Genomic DNA, 20,773 nt, shown 5'->3' on the forward strand with positions numbered 1-20,773 from the left:
TGGGGATGAACAAGCTTGCTCTCAATCCCGACAAGACCGAGTGGCTATTGCTGTTCTCTCCCAAAAATTGACCTTGTACTCCATCTCTCAGGCTGGGGGGTGAAATTATATGCCCCTCAGACAGGGTTCCCAATTTGGGAGTCCTCCTAGACCCACAGCTGACTTTAGAACATCAGTTGTCGGCTGTGACCAGGGGGGCATTTGCCCAGGTTCGCCTGGTGCATCAATTGCGAGCCTACCTGAACCGGGAGGCCCTTAGAACAGTCACTCACGCCCTTGCGACCTCAAGACTGGACTACTGTAACGCACTCTACATGGGGCTGCCCTTGAAGAGCATTCGGAGACTTCAGCTTGTCCAGAATGCAGCCGCGCGAGCGATTATGGGTCCACCCCGGTACACCCATGTCACACCTATCCTCCGCGAGCTGCACTGGCTACCTGTTGGTCTCCGGATACGCTTCAAGGTGCTAGTCGTTACTTTTAAAGCCCTACATGGTATTGGACCTGGGTACTTGAGAGATCGCCTCCTGCCAATCACCTCCCTACGACCAATTAGATCCCACAGATTAGGCCTCCTCCGAATACCATCTGCTAGCCAATGTCGACTGTTGACCCCTCGGGGGAGGGCCTTCTCTGTGGCTGCTCCGGCCCTCTGGAACGATCTCCCCATGGAGATCCGGACCCTCACAACCCTTCCAGCTTTCCGCAAAGCCACTAAAACCTGGCTGTTCCGGCAGGCCTGGGGCTGATGAGTTCCCGGCCCCACTTAAACTGTTGTGACTGTTGTTTTGTTTTTAACTTGCTTGTCTTGTGTTCTGTTTGTATTCCCCTTCCCTTTGGTTTGTTAGCCGCCCTGAGTCCCTCGGGAATAGGGTGGCATACAAGTTGAATAAACATTCCAACATACATTGCTTCATTTGTAGCCTGCTATTTGTGTGGTTTCTGCCTTCATGTTGTTGAGATTTGTTTCTCCCACACCAGCAAGCAAAAGTTGCCAAAAGGTTGTGCCCCACAGTTTTCAAGCTATATGGGCATCAGCCCTTCAAGGTGGATCAGATGAAAAAGCAAAGCATGCTAATCAGTGGTGAGATTCAAAAAATGCTACTACCGGTTCTGTGGGCATGCCTTGGTGGGCATGGCAGGGGAAGGATACTGTAAAATCTCCATTCCCTCCCCACTCCAGGGGAAGGTTACTACAAAATCCCTATTTCCTCCTGATCAGCTGGGACTCGGGAGGCAGAGAATAGATGGTGATGAGGCCAGTCAGAAGTGGTATTTACCGGTTCTCCGAACTACTCAAAAGTTCTGCTACCAGTTCTCTAGAACTGGTCAGAACCTGCTGAATACCACCTCTGATGCTAGTACTACTTTTCTTCTAAGGTTATAGAAACAGAATCTTCAGGTCTGAATGCACTTCCCACCTACCTATTTTCATGAGAATTCAGGAAGGTCCTGTCCAAGAACTTTTCTCAGGTTAGAATTCTGGCCCACTCTTATTTACTTTATCTGACAGTTCTCTTGGTTGCAGCTCTTCCTCCTGTGCCTCAAGATTATTCCTTCTGCCCATTACAGTGAAGTAGGAAGAAAAAATAACTTTGAAAGCTTGTATTTTCACAAGTAACCCTTAGTTATGACTGCTGTCTTCTTTGAACGTGCACTAATCTGAAATGTCTTACCTGTTGATACATCTGTATTGCAGAGAATAAAACCTAGGTGTTTCCATAATTTATTGTGTTTGGTGTCAACCTCAGTGTAATACATTAGAATTTCTCTTCATTAATTTTTGTCTAGTTGTTTGAAACCTGCATGGAAAGACATGGATTCTATTTATTAAGCTTCAGTAATATTTTGTTCCAGGATATCCTTAACTTTCAGCATTATTATTATTATATTTTTTTCATTATTTTCCTATGGAACCAAGTCCCCGGACAATAAGGCTTGGAATTTAATTGCAGTCTGTTGACTATTTCTCTAATATATATTAAATGAAATCCAGTCACATTAGAGTATAAAAGAGTATATACTTCAAAAATTACTGTCAAAAAGGTGGGGAAAAGTGTGTTGAAAGGTAGCTCTTAACAGTCAGACTACAAAACAGTCTGACAATTCTTAGATGTCAAATTACAGTAGCAATTTGGAAAGGCTTTTTTAGACTGGAGCTGTGTTAAATGTTAATAGCAAAATAGAGCCATTCTTTTCTTTGATCTGTTCCCCGGATTCTATAAAGTAGTGGAATCAAAACCAAGTGCCATTTATATATACACACACCTCCTCCTTTTGATCTGATCTGGTGGGGAAGTCTGGCCTTCCTGCTCCTTTCAACCGAAGGCTCTACGAAGTTTCAACTATTTTTTCTTTCTTTCTGTGACATTTCTTTCCAGGATTTTTTCATTGCAGTGATATTGTTCAATACGATGTATATACAGTCTTTTTAATATTTTAATATTGTTAATATGTAACAATGGATGGAAGCTAATCAAGGAGAGAAGCAACCTGGAATTAAGGAGAAACTTCCTAACTGTGAGGACAATTAACCAGTGGAACACCTTGCCTTCAGAGGTTGTGGATGCTTCATCACTGGAGGTCTTTAAGAAGAGACTTGAGTGTCTGAAATGGAATAGAGTCTCCTATGGCAGTGGTCTCCAACCTTGGCAACTTTAAGACTTGTGGACTTCAACTCCCAGACTTCCTCAGCCAGCAAAGCTTCTGTCCTATGATATAGGGGGTTAGACTAGAAGACCTCCAAGATCCCTTCCACATATTCTTATTAATTGATTAATGATTTTGGAAGATAATCATATTAAATCATAACTTTTGGAAAGCTGTTCAGTCCATTCCTCCCATACTCCAACCCTTTCCAACAAAAGGGTGACACATACACAAGATGCAGTTTGGATCAATGTATTTAAGAGCTACTTGTGCAAGTAGAAAGCACTTCTTCATAAGCAAGGACAGGTTTCAGTCTTCTACCAATTTTCCTCTTGCAATACTTTCTCCCTTTATTATATTTTATGTTGTGGTTTAGGGTCCTCTATTCCATCACAGTCATAGAAGAACAAACAACACTTGTACAGGAAGGGGAAAAAAAGTACCGTATATGAACATTTATTGAAGTTAAGTTGGGGAAAATGACATACCATATTTAATAGGAAAAGGTGGTATTCAGAACAATCATATGTTCATTAATCAAGCCCTTAAAGGATTGTGCTAGGCCATAAAACATGAATATGGTATGATATTCAACTAATAATACCACTATTTCTTTGATGTCTGATTCTGCCCTTCAAATTATATAAGCTATTTATTGGATTATAGAGCCTGTCTTAAGTATCATCAACTTAAGTTGCTTATAAACATTATAGAACACTAAAAAGTACAACACTAAAATAAAACGTCACACACTCCCTCAAATCCAGCAGACTATTTTTCTGGCCTCTGTCATCCTATCCAGGGTTTCTTTTCCAACTTGAGTCCAGTCTACCATTCCAACTATATACCAAAGACTGGAATTGTCCAAGTGTCAATTGCCTTGAGGGTATTTCCTTCACTGAGTTTGCATTTTAAGGTCTTCTTCACTCTTCTAATGTATTCACTATTAATCTTCTTGATCTTAGTATGCTTGACTGATGCTTCAGTTTCGAAGGACGCCCAGATATTTGTAGGAAACTTCTTCATCCAGATTTTTGATGTTATTCCTATATGGTGTACTGATTGATTCCTTCAGTTTTCACTATTTTTCCTATATTGATTATAAGGGTGACACATTTGCCCAGTCCAAACCAGAGGTGGGTTCTGGTAGGCACTACTGCCGGTTTGCTCATGTGCGCGCTGTGCGCGCATGCACAATCCTATTAAAAGTATTCTGTGCATGTGCAGAACTGAAAAACAAGATGGTGGTACCTATGGCACTGCCCGAAGAACCGATTCGGGGGCATGGCAGGCCTGGGTCATTGCTGGTTCCCGTGACCCAGGCCGCCAAGCCATCACCGGTTCAGCCGAACCAGTCCAAACTGGTGGGAACCTACCACTGGTCCAAACTTACAATAAAATTCATTCTGAATTGTATATATTATTTACTGGAGAGGCATAGTTTTCTCTGAGATGCTCATATTTTGAGCAGTATCTCCAGTACTATATACTGGAGACTGCAATGCTTGCTTCACTTCACTAACTTCTTGTCACATTAATGGAATAACACAGTTGGAAGGGACCTTGGAGGTCTTCTAGTCCAACCTTCTGCTCAAGCAGGAAACCTATAAGATTTCAGACAAATGGTTGTCCAATCTCTTCTTAAAAATCTTCAGTGTTGGACAACTCACAACTTCTGGAGGCAACTTGTTCATCTTTAGCATGGATTACATGGATTCTGTAACCTTTTCCAAAACAAGTGGTCTGGGATTTTGCTGTCAAAAGTCAAAGGCAGAGACAAAGATGACGGTTACCTTCTAAGCAAAAGACACAAAAAGGTTACCTCTGTATTTCATATTTTACTTGAATGCTTTATATGAGGCCACCAAAAGGATTACAGAGGCTCTGAAAATCCTCTATATCAGGATTTTGGCTCAAGCTCAAATTTATAGACAAGAGACTTCAGCCTGGATCCAAAGAACAGTTGAGAAATAGTTACATAATCATGAGCATTTGCCCCCCCCCCTTTTTTTTAGCTTTCTCTTTCCCATATTTCAGGAAAAAGCTATTGTGGAACTGTGGCAAACTTCAAAAGCATTTGTGATGGCCCCTAGGATTGCTTTGATCTCTTAGGGTGGAATCCTGTTCTTTCCTTGGAAGAAGTCTCTATAAAACAGCGGGTCTTCCCTTAACGGAGACATGCATAAGAAAGTGCTGTAAATATCCCTTGCTAGGTGAGTCCATAACCAGTAAAATTAATTAAATTAATTTTAATTAAATTATTTTTTTAAAAAAAATATTTTTTAAAAAAAATTAAGTAAAAATAATTATCTCTGGCTACTTTCCCCTTTTATTTTGTCACTCACACAATTCCTATTCTGGCTTGAACTGGCTGAATCCATACATGAATATGTGATTCAGTGTGATTTTACCTCTCTTCTTCCTTCTTTGTTTTTGTTGTTGTTGTTGTATCTTAATTAGCTTGTGTTACTGTTCCCTTTAGTAGAGCTACCCTTAGCATTACACTGCTTCATTGCTATGCTGGATACCTGAGGAGGTGTTAAAATAATTAAGGTGAACTGCGTGCTTCCTCTAGAAGCACACACAAGGATTTGCATCTGCACAGGGGAATTGAATGATCAGAAACAGATGTAACCACATGGAACATTTCACCTAAATTTATTAAAATCATTATTTACCTGTAATGTATAAGCTGGGCTTTAGTTGCACTAGTTTTTTGCCAGTACGTACTGCCAGTAATCTGCCAAAAAAGCAGCTTGCTGGCAAAATTGCTGAAATGGTTAGCTTATGCTTACAGAAAACATTACAACAACCCTGATTCGTATTTTTTTAAAAATCTAACAGAAAATGAAGCCTTTGATGCTGGAGAAGCTGGATTGTGTTATCGAAAGACGCTGTAGGGTTTATTTGGATTGGGTATGCCTTACAAGAAATATGAATATCTATTTGTAATGTGATATGTAATCATTGAAGACAGCTATTGTTTTCAGTGTCTCCCTCTTGAGTGGGATCACATGGTTTTTGCTTGAATTTAAAATAAGCCCCGCTTGTGTACATATCCTGTCACAGTCAATATGCGCGGAGTGCTGGTTGGTCAGATCCATTCATACAGAAAATGATTTAAAAAAATGAAGTATCTGACATTGAAGTGCAGTTATTAATTTATAAGAGCCGGACTGCCATTTAGGAAAAACTTACCCATGGCATAAACTTAAGTTTTTCATCCAAGTATCATTTCAGTAATGGCAGGCTTAAATACTGAAGACCGTGGGGAAACATAATATTACGATAATGTTCTTTGGTGCGGTTTGGAGGGGTTTAGGAAACATTTGGAAGTATTTTTCTCATAAAGTCACTTAACTATTGAAGTGTTACGATAGCATTCCCTTCTGCATTGTATATTTACCGAAAGAGTCCATTTAAGGGGGATACTGGGTTTTTTTTTTTAAAAAAAAAACTTGATTAGAAGGAATTCCTTCAACTAGCAAATTGCATGCTCTTAGTGGTGGCTCTTTAATAATAGGACACAGGAAAGGACAGAAGATCTAGGTGATTTAAAAGTGAATTGTCATTCCCACCCCACCCCACCCCACCCCAAAAATGCTTCCCTTTCCAGTTCTGCTCTATTTTTTTTCTATTTAGCTCCTTTAAATGAAATCAGTATTTTAAAAAGAAAAATAAGAAATCAGCTTTGCAAAGCTGAATTTTGAGCTGTTGTGGCAAACGTTCAAATATTGGTATGCATATTTACAGATTTAACTGCCATTTTTCCCTGGAGGATGAAAGATGAAAGCTTAAATTCTTCTCCCCCCCCCCTCCCTCAGTTCATCAGTGTTTTCAGATAGTACACACAAACTGATGTATTCTGGAAATGTTTCAGATGTCGTCACAAAATAAGCTTTGTGTGGTATTGTTTCTATAATTTGGTTTGCATCAACAGAGTCCTTCATTTTTATGAGCAAGTAAGTCTTGCCTATCCAAATGGGCCCCAACTTTCTTGGGCTAACAAATCATTTGATGAAGATGCTAAAGATGGTTACGCGAACAGGCAACTACAAGCTTCCTCGGTTTTAGTGTAGAGATCTACTTTCTTGCCAAGCCATAGGCATGCTGATGGAACAAAGATCACATTCTCTATCCTAACATACACAGGAATCTACTGACTCTAAATTGGCAATAGTTCATTTGACGGAATCCTTGTAATCCCATCCTGTCTATCTCAATAAATCTTACTAAACAGAACTCTCTCAGAATCATACCTGGAAAAGGACAACTTTTGGTTCTAGATATCTGCTAGAGAGCCAGACAGTGTCTACTTACTGAGCAACAGATTACCTGAATGCCACCCCCAGCCTCAAAATCTCCTTGCTATACCTGCTTTGTTTGCTTTTTTCCTAAGCAAATAATTATGCATAATTAGTCTTGGAAATAACAGTGAAGCAAAAGATTGCTGCTTAATTTTATGGCTTCCTGTTGGTTAATTGAAAGGATTTTATTACCTTGAAAACTCAGGTAGACAAGAAACCTGGCAACTGCCAAGGAAGATTTAGGAACATTGGTGGCAATAGGCTTTATTGCTGAACTTGCTTGATGTAAGGCTAGTAGTGGCAGTTATATGAGCTGATCTTGCATGGTTATCTGGGAGACGTTCGAACCCTGTGACCCTGAAGAAATGGACAGGGTTCTTATAGTAGTTAGGTAAAAGATAATAGCAGAAAGTCACTGCCATGTTGCTAACCAAGAAAATGATATGGTGTTGTCTGTGAAATAACAAAGGATTAGCTCAACTTGAACCAGGATTTATTACATTGCCTTATACTAGTGGTAATGCTTAATAATTGTGCCACTTCATTCCATCTAAACTAATGTCAACATATTTGGTTTTACTTACAGATTGCATGCTATCAAGGACAGATTGCAGTTTTAGATAAGAGCATTTATTTTAACATTATATTGCACTTATTTATTTACCTGTCACTACCAATGTCAAAATCATATTCATTGCTATGCACATATTTCATAAAATCAAAATATGTTCACCTAACTGTTTGAGTTCAACACATATGCATCACACACACACACACTATTTACATGTGTAAAAAAAGAGTATAATCAAAGCTTTAAAGTAGCCCCAATTGAAATAGCTTATGGAAGCTTTTGTTGCCGTTCAGTATTACATAAGTCATGTAACCAGTCGGTAAGTTATAATAAATAAAAATGGTTTTGATGGAAGGACGTGAATCTAGGAAAACAACAAGAATAACAATAAAAGGAACCCATGGCTAGGAAGCTTCTATCTGTGAAGTTTGTGGAGATTTCTGATAGTAGCTTCACCCTTTTCCTCCCTTCTTTGCATAATTCTAAGGCAGATGTAGTTCTCAACTAGTCTTATTTCCTCACTGTATGTTTTCCAGAAAAGGAGCCGAATGAATGTTGCATTCAGAAACCTTATCAGATGAACAAAACAAAGCATCTCAATTTCACAGGCCACATTGAGCAAGTTTAAAAAATCTCTCTCTCTCTCTCTCTCTCTCTCCCTCTCTCTCTCTCTCCCCTTCCCCCCCTCCCCTCTCCTCCCCTCCCCTCCCCTGTGTCCTCTCTCTAGAACTTTTAAGTCCACCCACAAACAGATTTCAGACAGATTACATGGTGGACTACTGCGTGTTCTTCTTCTCTTTCCATTGAAGGAAAGGAGATGCATACAAGGAATACGTACAAAGTGTAGGGATTGTGAGGTGCAGGAGTGCTGAAGAAATAAAATGAAAATTGCCAAGCTTTTGAATCCTACATCCAGAAAAATGAATGTCCTCCCAAAGGAAAACCTTAGACAAAGCATTCTAAAATGAAAGAGCCATGTGTTTATGTGCAATATTTTATTTATTTATTTATTTATTAGACTTCTATACCGCTTAATAGGGCTTTCAGCCCTCTCTAAGCGGTTACAATTTTTTTTAGCAAATTGAGTCAGCAACTGCCCCCACAGTCTGGTCCTCATTTCACCCACCTCGGAAGGATGGAAGGCTGAGTCGACCTTGAGCCGGTGAGATTTGAACCGCTGAACTGCAGATCACAGTCAGCTGAAGTGGCCTGCAGTACTGCACCCTAACCACTGCACCACCTCGGCTCTATTTTAATATATTTTGGGGATGTTTTCTACTCTATCTTTCCGGGTGTGTGCTTGTCTCTTTTTTTAGTTACCTATTTAAATAAATTTTGTTTTTAAAGTTTTTTTTTCCCTAATAGAACCAAACTTCTATATTATGATTATCATTTCCTTTTCCTGGAGTTTTACCTTTACTTTACTTCCATATCTTGCTCTTTTCATTAGCACTCTTCTTTGCTCATAAATAAGTTATCAATATTGAAAGAATTTCTCATCAAATACTATCTGATAGGAGATAGACATTTTAGATTGATTAACCTGAATCTTAGCTGTAATTGGGCAAACTATGTGCCAAAAGAATACAGGAAAGGATGTGGCACACAATATATATATTTTCATTTTATCAGTCTATGCAAGTAATCATTTATGTTTCCAGAAAGGTACCTCTACCCAACATTTTGTTTAAATTCTCTGATTTATTGGAAAGCAACCTAAACATCATCAATTGTCTCTGAAGATAAATCAACCCATTGTGGCATGTCTCCTATGTTATAACACAACTTTAAAAATTTCCACTCATGAGTATAATGGTTGGATCTCTGTCCAGATGACAATCAAAGCAGACCTTGATTGATCATTCCTCTATTTCTTCCCTTCGCATTTGTGTAGGCTGGCCCCTCTTTGGGTGAGCCTACAAAATGCTTGCCTTTTCCTTTTGAATACGCTTCTGTCTTCACTAATAACCACATTTGCTTTGTTTTCCTGGACATTAGACACGTTGGGACTGGCAATTTTTTTCTAAGTCATGCAGTCATATGTTCTTGTCATCATGTAGCTCAACATCATGTGACCACAAGAACATACAGCAGTAATCCCAGTTGCCATCTTCATTAAGTAAAAACCTACGTGCAAATCTTTTCCACTCCCTCTAATTTATTGTAGCATGGCTGCTTGAATGTTGTAATGATTAAAGCAAAGGGAATAGATTGCTCTTTCAATTCTAATTTCTATTAGGGGTTCGTGGAACCTTCCTAGTAAAGAAGAACTGATGGTTCATCTTCATTGAAGCAAAGGAATTGTCACGGAAACTTTGTAACCTTCACTGCAACTTAAATATTGGACAGGGGCAGCTTTACTGTGTGCTGTGTGGTAGTGTGGGAAAGCAGGAGACTATGCTTCACCTAGTCTGGACAAAAACCAAAAGGATACCCATTGGGAGATGTAGTGGTTAAATACAGCAATGAGCTTCTACAGTAGATCTGGTGAAAAGACAAACAAGAAAAGTTCTGGACTATCCTTGGATTAACTACAACTGCTTTCTTTAAAAAGAAAAATGACAGCTGTCAAGCAGTAGAGACGGTAAGATTCCATCAGCCCAGGGGGATTGATCAGTTGCTGAAAGAGAAGGGCCTTGCCAGGCACTGTAGCCAATTGGATCTTCCATTTTCCATAGAAAGAAGGTAGGGGGTAGTTCAAACTGTCGGCTCCGAATGGCATGAGAATGAAAGGGTGCAGGCTGGATTCAGAGTGGCTTGGCAACTCACTTTGGTTAGAACCGCCTTAACCACCTTGAAACTCAACATGGCATGTGGGTGGAGAAAGAAACACATGAGTGACTTTCTATAAACAATTGTGCCATTTTTAATCATTCTAAGGCACAATTTTCTTTAAAAAAATAGTACTCTGTCAAAGATCTCTACTTGAACATTTATTTCAAATGGGTTTTTTCCCCCCCAAGGAACTATCCAGCAAAGAATTATTGGGAAATTGCACTTTCTTTGTTTCAGAACAGGTCCAGCTTTTCTGAGTCAATTTGTGTCAAATTAATTAATGTACATTTTTTCTACCTCTTACATGCATATTTTGTTTATGAAAATCACTTTTCCAACTACTGTGCAGCACATAGATTCTTCTTTGACAGTTTGATTTAATCTAAAGCAGCCTTATAACCAATGTTTCGAATGTTTGGGGGTTGGGGGTAGGGTGGAGTTTGACGATGGCATTGCTATCTTTCCATTCTTCTTGTGGTGGTATTTTTAATAAAATAGCGTGTAACTTGACTGTTGGTGCCAATGAATAATGCTGATTCTCATAAATAATTTTTCATTAGACGAAATGAGGTATTGTGAATAAACATGTAGGAAAGATATAATGACATCTTATGCATAAACAGTGTAAGCTTCATATCTCTGTTGCAAATTAATGTGTGTAGGTATGTTGGCGCTACTGTTTTTAGTATAGTGAATGCATATTCTACAAGCTACAAAGAATGGCAAATCTAGCATATTAAATGTCAAACGTTCAGGCTGACATTTATAGTGACTTTTAGCATGTTAAGAGATTTCTATTATGTACTCAAGAATTAGTTATTTTGCTGTAGTGTTTCAACAAAACATTTACAGTCAAATGCACCAAGCTGACAGATTACTTATATTTTTTTATTATATCTGTGAGGTAATCATAAGGCTTTTTGAACAATATTTTAACCAGAAATTTTATATTCCCAAGAATCTAATTTAGGTACCTGGGTAAAATATTTTTCTTGTATTTGTTACAGATTTTTTTTGCTACTAAATCAGTGAATTGGGTAGTATAAAGAGTGTAGTTCATCATTGTCGAAGAAAAAATTTCCCCTGGCCATGATTTATGTGGTAAACGGTTTTAAGTTGAGGACTACCTGTATTCATTTGTTCCAGTTGAGAAGAATGCACTATACGCATTAAATCATAAAACACAGAATATGAACACAGGTTGTGTATATTATTATCACAGAATAAAGTATTTTTGTAACTTCTGTCAGAAAGAGTACCCACTTAGTTTCAAATGCTAATTCTATGCATACAGAAGTCCAGCAATAAGATCTAACTAGGTAATCGCACACACACACCTGTCAATTTTACCCCATCACTTCTCACTCTAGTAACAAAAGTGGAAGAGTTTCTGGCATGTGTCCAAAAGTACTTTAAATATAACTACCGTATTTTTCGGAGTGTAAGGCGCACTTTTTTTCCTCAAAAAAGAGGCTGAAAATCTGGGTGCATCTTATACATCGAATACATCATTTTTTGCCTCCTGAAGCCGAAAAAAATGTGCATCCGTAGTCACGATTACTCTCTGTGGCTCTCTGAGCTGCGAACCCCAGTTGAGTGCCACTGGCAGCCACCACCGGAGCGACAGGCAGACCTGTGGAGACACTGGAATGGCCAAAGGTGAGTTGCTCATCATTTCTCTCTGATATGGGATCAAGGCCCACTGTAATGTCCTGGCATGAAAACGCGCCCAGGGAACTATTCCTATGCAAGAGATCATTGTTCCCAAAAGACATGAGAGATTCACTATTGGGACCACCCTCCTGACCTGGGTTTCCCAAACTAATTGTTGCAATTTGGATCTACGTTCTTGAGACAGGAAGACCACCCCTTCCTTGGAGTAAATTACTGCTCCCAGGTGCAGCAACCTCATCGTGGGAGTTAGATAACTTTTATCACAATTAACTGAGAATCCGACCCGTTGGAGGGTCTTGATGGTGAGTTGGACGTCCCGCATGGTAAAGTTGTAATCGCACAGGAATGGACCCAAGGAAAGCTGCAACAGCTGCCATGAGTTTGGTGAAAGTCCTCGGAGCTGAGGCCAGACCAAAGGGTAATGCCCTATACTGATAATGAACCCCCTCCTTAGCGAACCTAAGATATTTGCAGTGGGAAGGTAAGATAGGGATATGTAAGTATGCTTCGGTGAGATCCACGGAGGCCATAAAGTCACCTTTTCTAACACCCTGTAATATGGAGGCCAATGACTCAATTTTAAATTGGTGGTATACAATGAATCTGTTCAGACGTTTCAGATCCAGGATCGCTCTCCACCCCCCAGAACTCTTCGGTACTATGAAAAGGTTAGAGTAAAATCCCAACCTCTGTTCCTCCAGTGGAACCGGCTCTATCACTCTAATTTCCACTAAGTGTTGAATTACGAGCTTAACCAACTCACACCTAGCCAGGTTCTGGGACGAAGGGAAGGACCTGAAATAGTTCAGGGGGGAAGAGAGGAATTCTAGTCTGAGGCCCTGTTGGACAGAAGAGAGGACCCAGGCATCCAACGTTATGTGTTCCCATTGTGATGCAAAATGACGCAGGTGGCCACCTATGGGAAGTGTGGGATTTGATTCACTTCGCTCTGTGGAAGGGACGACTGCTGCCCCCTCAAAAGGGCCGTTTAGCCTGACTTTGACCTCTCTTCCTGTCCTGGAAGAAATTCCTGGACTGGAATCTGTCCCCCCGGGGCCCCAATACCTGTTCTGCTGAAATTCAGGTTCAGAGGGCCGGTAGAACTGTTGTCTGCGATATGAAGCAGGGTGGGACTCTTGGCGCTTAGCCGTAGATGGGAGGACTTTCTTTGTCTCCTTGTTTTCCACCAAAATGGGATCCAAGGATTCCCCAAAGAGCTTTCCGCCTGCATATGGAGCTGATGTCACATGAAACTTTGACTTATTATCAACCTGCTAGTTCTTTAACCACAGGAGTCGTCTTGAGGCTACAGAGGCAGACAAAGCTCGAGAGGCAAATTTAACCGAATCAAGAGTGGTATCAGCGGAATATTGGGTTGCCGCAATGATTTTGCTAAGATCTTTCATTGTGCGGGCGTCCTCAGGGGGTGTGCACTCCTGCAATTGTTGCAGCCACAATAGAGTTGTTCTATTGAAAAAGGAAGCAGCTGCTGCTGCCTTAATAGCCCAAGTTGAAGCCTGAGAACCCTTTCTAAGGATAAGTTCTGCTTTCTTATTCTCAGGCTTCAACTTGTCTGCCACATCTCCTGCAACTACAGCTGCTGAAGAAGACAGAGCGGCAACAGGGGTGTCAACCTTAGTTACCTAGAGAGGCTGGGAGAAGGTTTGCTCCATATTGTAAAGCTTCCTGTTCTTTACCCCAGGGTTTGGGAAAATGCCAGGTTGGCCCTACTGACTCTTGACCACTTCTAGAAATAGAGGTGGAGCTGGCACCTCTTCTTTATCTAGGGCTGTCTTAGCAAACATAGTTTGCATTAGGTCCTTGCGGGAATCTAGAGCAGCAGCAGCAGTGCTGGCAGTTGTAGATTTTGCCTTGGTTAACAACTGTTTGAATAGAGAAGGTTGGAAAAGTCTGGCAAAGGTAGGAGTGTCCTGCTTTGCTGAGTCCTCATCATCAGACATTACCAGCCCACGCAAGGGCTCCTCCCCAGTAACTGATCCCTCACTGGCTAAAGAGGGTGAACCTGGAGCCTCGACCTCCTCATTAACATGAACCGCCTCAGACCCTTGTCCTTCTAACTCAAAATGGCCTCCACCTTCAATTAACGGCCGCCCGCTCTGGTAGAAATGGCGAGCGGCTGAGGAAAATGCTGGATTACATGGCGATAATTAAATACCGCGCTTAGGCAGCTTGCAGGGAGTCCCCTGCAAGAATCCCGCCAATGTGACTGCTGACTCCTGAAAAGCACTTCCTTCAGTGGCTGCTGGCTCACTACAAGAGAAGGGGAAAGGCTATCAGAAAAAACTTTTTAAACAGACCCACGGCTTTTCCCGCTGCCTGGGGTGACAGCCGTGCGAGCCAGCTATAAGTTTACTTTCAAGCCATCCCTTACCTCGTCTGCTGTGGAACTGTATTTTTAAACTGCCGGATCCAGCCGAGTGCAAACCAATGCCGCGTGAGGAGGTGACGAGTCCGAGGCCTCCCCCACTCAGTGAATCAATATCTCCGAAGTTTGACAAAAATTTAAAAAGGAATAGACCGAATTAGCCAAATATTCCTCAAATAATGGTAAATCTCATAGAAAAAACAGTAAACCCACAGAAAATAGCAAGTGCTATGAAGAAACCCAGCCTTTGAGTTACTGTATTTACTGTATTTCTCTCTCTCTCTCTTTCTATTTGTCTCCCTCTATCCCTCTACCTATCTACTTACACTCTCTCTCTCTCCTACCTACTTACTGTATTTATCTCCATTTCTCTCTCTCTATCCCTTTATCTACCTACCTACCTAACTACTCTCTCTCTCCCTACCTGTCTACTGTATTTCTCTCTCTTTCTATTTCTCTCTCTCTATCCCTCTACCTACCTACCTACCTACCTACCTACCTACCTTCTCTCTCTCTCTCCCTCCCCTTTATCTACCTACCTACCTAACTACTCTCTCTCTCCCTACCTGTCTACTGTATTTCTCTCTCTTTCTATTTCTCTCTCTATCCCTCTACCTACCTACCTACCTACCTTCTCTCTCTCTCTCTCCCTCCCCTTTATCTACCTACCTACCTAACTACTCTCTCTCTCTCCCTACCTACCTACTGTATTTATCTCTCTTTCTCTCCCTCTCTATCCCTCTACCTACCTACCTACTTTTAAAAAAAATTCGCCTCTTCAAAACCTTGTTGCGTCTTATATTCCAGTGCATCTTATATTCTGAAAAATACGGTATTTAGTTTATAAGTACTTTAAAATTGTATACACTGTTATGTTGATATCAATATTTAGTTTATTTTAAACCCAAATACAGATACAAATGAACAAAACTAAGAAAAGATCAAATACTGTAAAGAGCATATTGATTGATGTTTCTATTCATTCAGGCTCAACGTGTTTATTTGGCCACAACATGTGCAGTATTTGCCTTGCCATGTACTATGTTTAGATACCACAGTTATCTAGCAATGGCAGTTGAATCACAAATGACTTCTGTCTTTTTCCTCAGTTTTAATCTAACATCAAACATTACAGTAGAAACTGGGGGGGGGGAGAGAGAGAGAGATGAAAATCACACTTGCTTCTTTTGAAGCTGCTTTGTGATAACATTGAACCAGTTCCAGGTAGTCTATTGATATCAGATTGCTGATTGGTAGGATGTGAATTTTCAGTCTGATACTTTCCGTAAGTTTTGGAGCCAGTGATATGCTTTAACTTTCAGCCTTTTCCAGTTTCCAAATGAATGTACATCGGGGAGGAAGTGGCATTGTGACAAGTTTTGTAGCTGACATACACAGCTTTATTTGAAAATCAGATAAAACTCTAGGTATATTTGTATTTGTGTCCTGATTAATGTTATCTGCTTGTCTACAAGCAAACAAACAAAGTAAATGAGTCCCAAAGATTCCCTTCTATTGGATGTTTGTATTTTTTAATAAAACGGCTGGGTTTCCCCTTATGTCAGTCGATATCTCCAAAACAGTTTAAATTCAGTTCCAAATAAATTAATGAAACTAGTATTACCACCAAAACTCACTTTTCCCCAACCTTAGGTTATTTGACCAATACAGTGATTATCTGTACATGCAGTTCTCAACTTACGACCATTCGTTCAACAACTGTTCAGAACTGCAATGTGTCTTAACAACTGTTTTTCACACTTACGATCATAGCAGCATCCCTATGAACAGTTGGCAATTGACATGTATTTATGACAGTTGCAGTGTCCTGGGGGCATGTGGATTACCTTTTGCGACTTTATGACAAGCAAAGCCAATGAGGAAGCTAGATTCACTTAACAGCCTTGCTTCTAACTGAACAATTGGAATGAATCACTTAAGTACTGTGGCAAGAAAAGTTTATATATATATATATATATATATATATATATATATATATATATATATATATATATATATATATATATATATATATATATATATATATATATATATATATATATATATATATATATATATATGTAGGTCTCTAGTTGTTCGGGTTTTCTCCCGCGTAGAATTGGAGATGTCTTGGCGACGTTTCGACGAAGTCACATTCGTCATCTTCAGGCTGCTGCTGACTACTTCAGGTTTGGTGTTTCCAGGAGTAGTGTGGGATCTTGGCTGTTTGTTCCTTATAACTGCTGGTAGGGGATTAAATTTTAACTGCCAGTAGCGGATTAAGTTTTAACTGCCAGTAGGGGATTAAAACTGATTGAATGGGGGCTTGGGTGTGTCTTGATTAGGTGGAAGTGTGTCATTATTGGTGGAGGGGTGTTCTGTTCTGATTGTTTGGGGGGTTGTGTTTCCTGTGAGGGTAGGAGGGGTTTTGAAGAGGCTGATTGTGCTTTAGCAGTCTGGCTTCTGGTTCTGGGTCGTGCCTCCTCATCAGTTTGTGTTTTTGGTTGTTTTCTTTGTGGATGTTTTTTGGTAGTATTCTGTGTGGCTATTGTGAGTGTGGACACACTTCCACCTAATCAAGACACACTCAAGCCCCCATTCAATCAGTTTTAATCCCCTACTGGCAGTTAAAACTTAATCCCCTACTGGCAGTTAAAATTTAATCCCCTACCAGCAGTTATAAGGAACAAACAGCCAAGATCCCACACTACTCCTGGAAACACCAAACCTGAAGTAGTCAGCAGCAGCCTGAAGATGACGAATGTGACTTCGTCGAAACGTCGCCAAGACATCTCCAATTCTACACGGGAGAAAACCCGAACAACTAGAGACCTACATACTAACACCCGCGAAACCCTCAGAAAACATGTGTGTGTGTGTGTGTGTGTGTTTTTATTTGTGCTGATAAATAAATAAAGGGAGACTAGTATAGATCTATTTCAAGCTATTTAGCTCTCATCAGCTAGCCATACCCTTACTGGGATTTGAACCTGGGCTATATTACATCCTAGGCAAACTTCTTAGCCATTAGGCCACAGGCTCAAAAAGGTTGTAAAAAAATCTAATATGTATGTATGTGTGTGTGTGTGTGTGTGTGTGTATGTATGTATGTATGTATGTGTGTGTGTGTGTGTGTATATATATATATATATATATATATATATATATATATATATATATATATATATATATATATATATATATATATATATATATATATATATATATATGGACAAAGTTCACTTAACAACTGTCTTGCTTAGCGATGCAAATTTGAGGGTCAATTGTGGCCGTAGGTCGAAGTCTATCTGTGATGTTATATTTTTCTTCACACTTTCAATTGGATAACTCTGTGTCAATCAGTAACGTTTGGGAGTCAGCAGCACCTTTGCTGTTTTTTGAAAGCATATACAAAATGGCTGATAGGGGGATCAGATCTATTTATAACAATGGCTGCCATCTTGAGCCTGGTGACCTAGAGTGATCCTTCCCCCCCCAAAAGGGATCAGGTGAAACACTTCCCTATCCTATATCTTGTCTAAAGATACCTTCTTCCTCTTCCTGCCTACTTTTAGGTCTTTTTTAGGCAAACACTTCCAAACAAAGAACAGGGCTAAACTACTCCCCATTTCTACTTTTTAAGAATGCTTACAGGATTGGTGTGATTCTTAGAAGCATGCTCATAAATAAAGACAATCCTATCTTCTCTGGTGGTTTGCTTTGCAGTCAGCCTATTTAGAATTTTTCCATTAGGTAGGGAAGAGCTCCCTATGGATAGTAGAGGAGTACATCTATGTAGTTAGAGGTACCAGGCTGCCTAATGGTGGTCTTGGTTTCAGGCTTGCTTTTGGGTTCAGTTCAAGGCCTTTAAAAATTCTTCATTGCCTGGAACCAGGCTTTCTGAAGGACTTTCTCATCCGTCATTAGACCTGGTAGAGAAAGCATGCTTTGGGTAGCATCAGCTAGGGATCTACATTTGGTGGGTCAGGAGACATAAATTATTATTCCCTTCCGAAAATTAGATTATCTCCATCCCTTTTGATGTTTCAGAAGATCCTCAAGAACTAGTCATGTCATTAGTCTTCCAGGAAACCAGAGATTTGCTTTAGATGGCCCCATTATTGAGGCGAATGTTTTTAATCCTCTCTTTATCTAGGAGTTTCTGTTTTTGTTTTTTCATACTCTTTATTTCTTAATGTATTTTTTAAATATTTTGTTAATATCGATTGCTTTTATAGCTGTGGGTTTTATCCAACTGTGCTCTGTCCAGAGTCGCTTTTGATGAGATGGGCAGCTATACAAATTTGATAAATAAATAAATAAGCAAGCAAGCAATTTCTTGTGATACGTTGAAGCTATGAGGAAACCACAGAACACAGTAACCAGGAAATAGATGGTTATATCATTTCTGTACTGTCGACCATAGAGATTATAGTGTGTATAAATTATGGTTGACTTATTTTGTGTCCAGGGACTATGAAAGATTCAGAGATTATGTTGCCTAGCGAAAGCACAACCATCTAATCCCACTTGCAGTTAAATACCTTCCAAGAATATTTCTTTGGTATTTTTGTGAGTTTCTGCATCCATGCTTTTATATTTTAATATCTCCACTATTACCAAGAGGTATGCAGAACTACCAACTGCCAAACACTGCCAAATTAAAGTGAATAATACTTATTTCTAAGTCTATCATGAAATAAATCTTGTTCTAAATATCATTCAGTGAAATGGCATTCCAAAATAGCTTCTTAAAAAACTGTCAAGGTGATTAATATTATGTGTGCAATGCAAGTAGATAGCGGACTTCTTGTTGCACAGTGGAAAAGATATTTTCTAGTTGCTTTCATTGAGATATTGGTAACATCTTATCTAATAACTGAAAATTCTAGTATGACAGAATGGATTTATGAGGACTAATATCTTGGATAATATCATGAGGTAAGGTACTGCATAACTGGGTGTAAGAGCCAGGGTAAAAGAGGTAAAAGATTGCACCCAAATCTTGTAACTCAAAATCAATAAAGAGTGCTGGTTGATTTTGGGGAGGAGAGGTATTGGTAAAACAAAAAACAAAAAAACCACTACAAAGACAAAGACAGAAATCCAAGAATCTTATGGCAGAGCTTCTTTTTCACATACATTTTCTTCAATCTCAAGCTTCTTCAGAAATCATTCCCTAGGGAGGAACGTTTTCAGTCTAGATATTTGCAGGTGGAGGAAAAGAAGGGAAATAAACATGTTTTAGAAAAATAAAAGTAATTTAGTCATAGGAAAGAAACACAACTACATTATATTCCCTGGTGGATGTTTAGCAGAGGCTTAAAAGACATTCCATATGCTTTAAGACAGAAGGCCCCATTTAATTTCTGGGATTTCCTTTTTAAAAGGATGTTAAGCAGCCAGGTTGGCTGCTGCTGGGTGGGGGAGAGTATCCGAGTGGCCTGTGAGACATTGGGAAGCCTGGAGAGGGGGCTGCTGCTGTGTGGGAGAGGGTCTGTCAGCGGCCTGAATGACTGTGATGAGCCTGTGGGCTGGCTGCTGCCAAGTGTGGGAGTGTGCGAGCAACTTTCAAGATGGCTTGTGACCTTCTCTGACAAATAGTGATCATGTGACCTCAGTTCAATGTAATCATACTAAGTATGAGCCAGTTGCCAAGCAGCCAGATTGTGATCATGTGACTTCAGGGATGCATGAGAACTGGTTGTTAAGCAGTGGTGGGATTCAAATTTTTTTACTACCGATTCTGTAGCCATGGCTTGGTGGGCGTGGCTTGATAGGCATGGCAGGGAAAGGATACTGTAAAATTTCCATTCCCACCCAACCCCAGGGAAAGGTTACTGCAAAATTCCCATTCCCTCCTGATCAGTTGGGACTCGGAAGGCAGAGAATAGATGGGGATGGGGGCAGTCAGAGGTGCTATTTACCAGTTCTATGAACTACTCAAAATTTCCACTACCGGTTCTCCAGAAGTGGTCAGAACCTTTAACTCTCCTTTTTGAGCACCCTTATATGTTTGTTCATTCGCTGAACACATGGTCAATAAGCAAGGACTACCTGTAATGAGTAGTATTAGTTGCGGTTCTGTCAGTAAATAAAAAATTATTAATGACCTGTGAAAAACAGTGGGATGTTATCTATGGTGTGTATCACTCTTAATTGCTTGTTACCTAACCACTTCTCAATTCAGACATTTCTGAAAAGATGTAATGGTTCAGAGGTACTCTTGTCTTGAAGACAGATTTTGGTGGTTCCATCCATTTGTCTCCATTATTATCCTTCTAACAAAACAGTTGCATTTGGATGCGTAAACTTTTATAATATTGAGATTATGTGTTTTTTTTAAAAAAATCCCATTGTATTCAAAAGTTTTTAGCAGTGTTTAAAATGGAGGGCTTTTGCAAGAAGGAT

The 20,773-nt window shown here is 39.8% G+C and overlaps 1 protein-coding gene across 2 annotated transcripts in view; it reads left to right on the forward strand.

Moving 5' to 3' along the window:
• Positions 1-20,773, forward strand: part of GTDC1 (glycosyltransferase like domain containing 1) — a 261,568-nt gene that overhangs the window by 194,512 nt on the left and 46,283 nt on the right. The window lies entirely within an intron of this gene.

The sequence above is a fragment of the Thamnophis elegans genome, chromosome 1, assembly GCF_009769535.1.
Source record: "Thamnophis elegans isolate rThaEle1 chromosome 1, rThaEle1.pri, whole genome shotgun sequence".
NCBI classification, from domain to species: domain Eukaryota; kingdom Metazoa; phylum Chordata; class Lepidosauria; order Squamata; family Colubridae; genus Thamnophis; species Thamnophis elegans.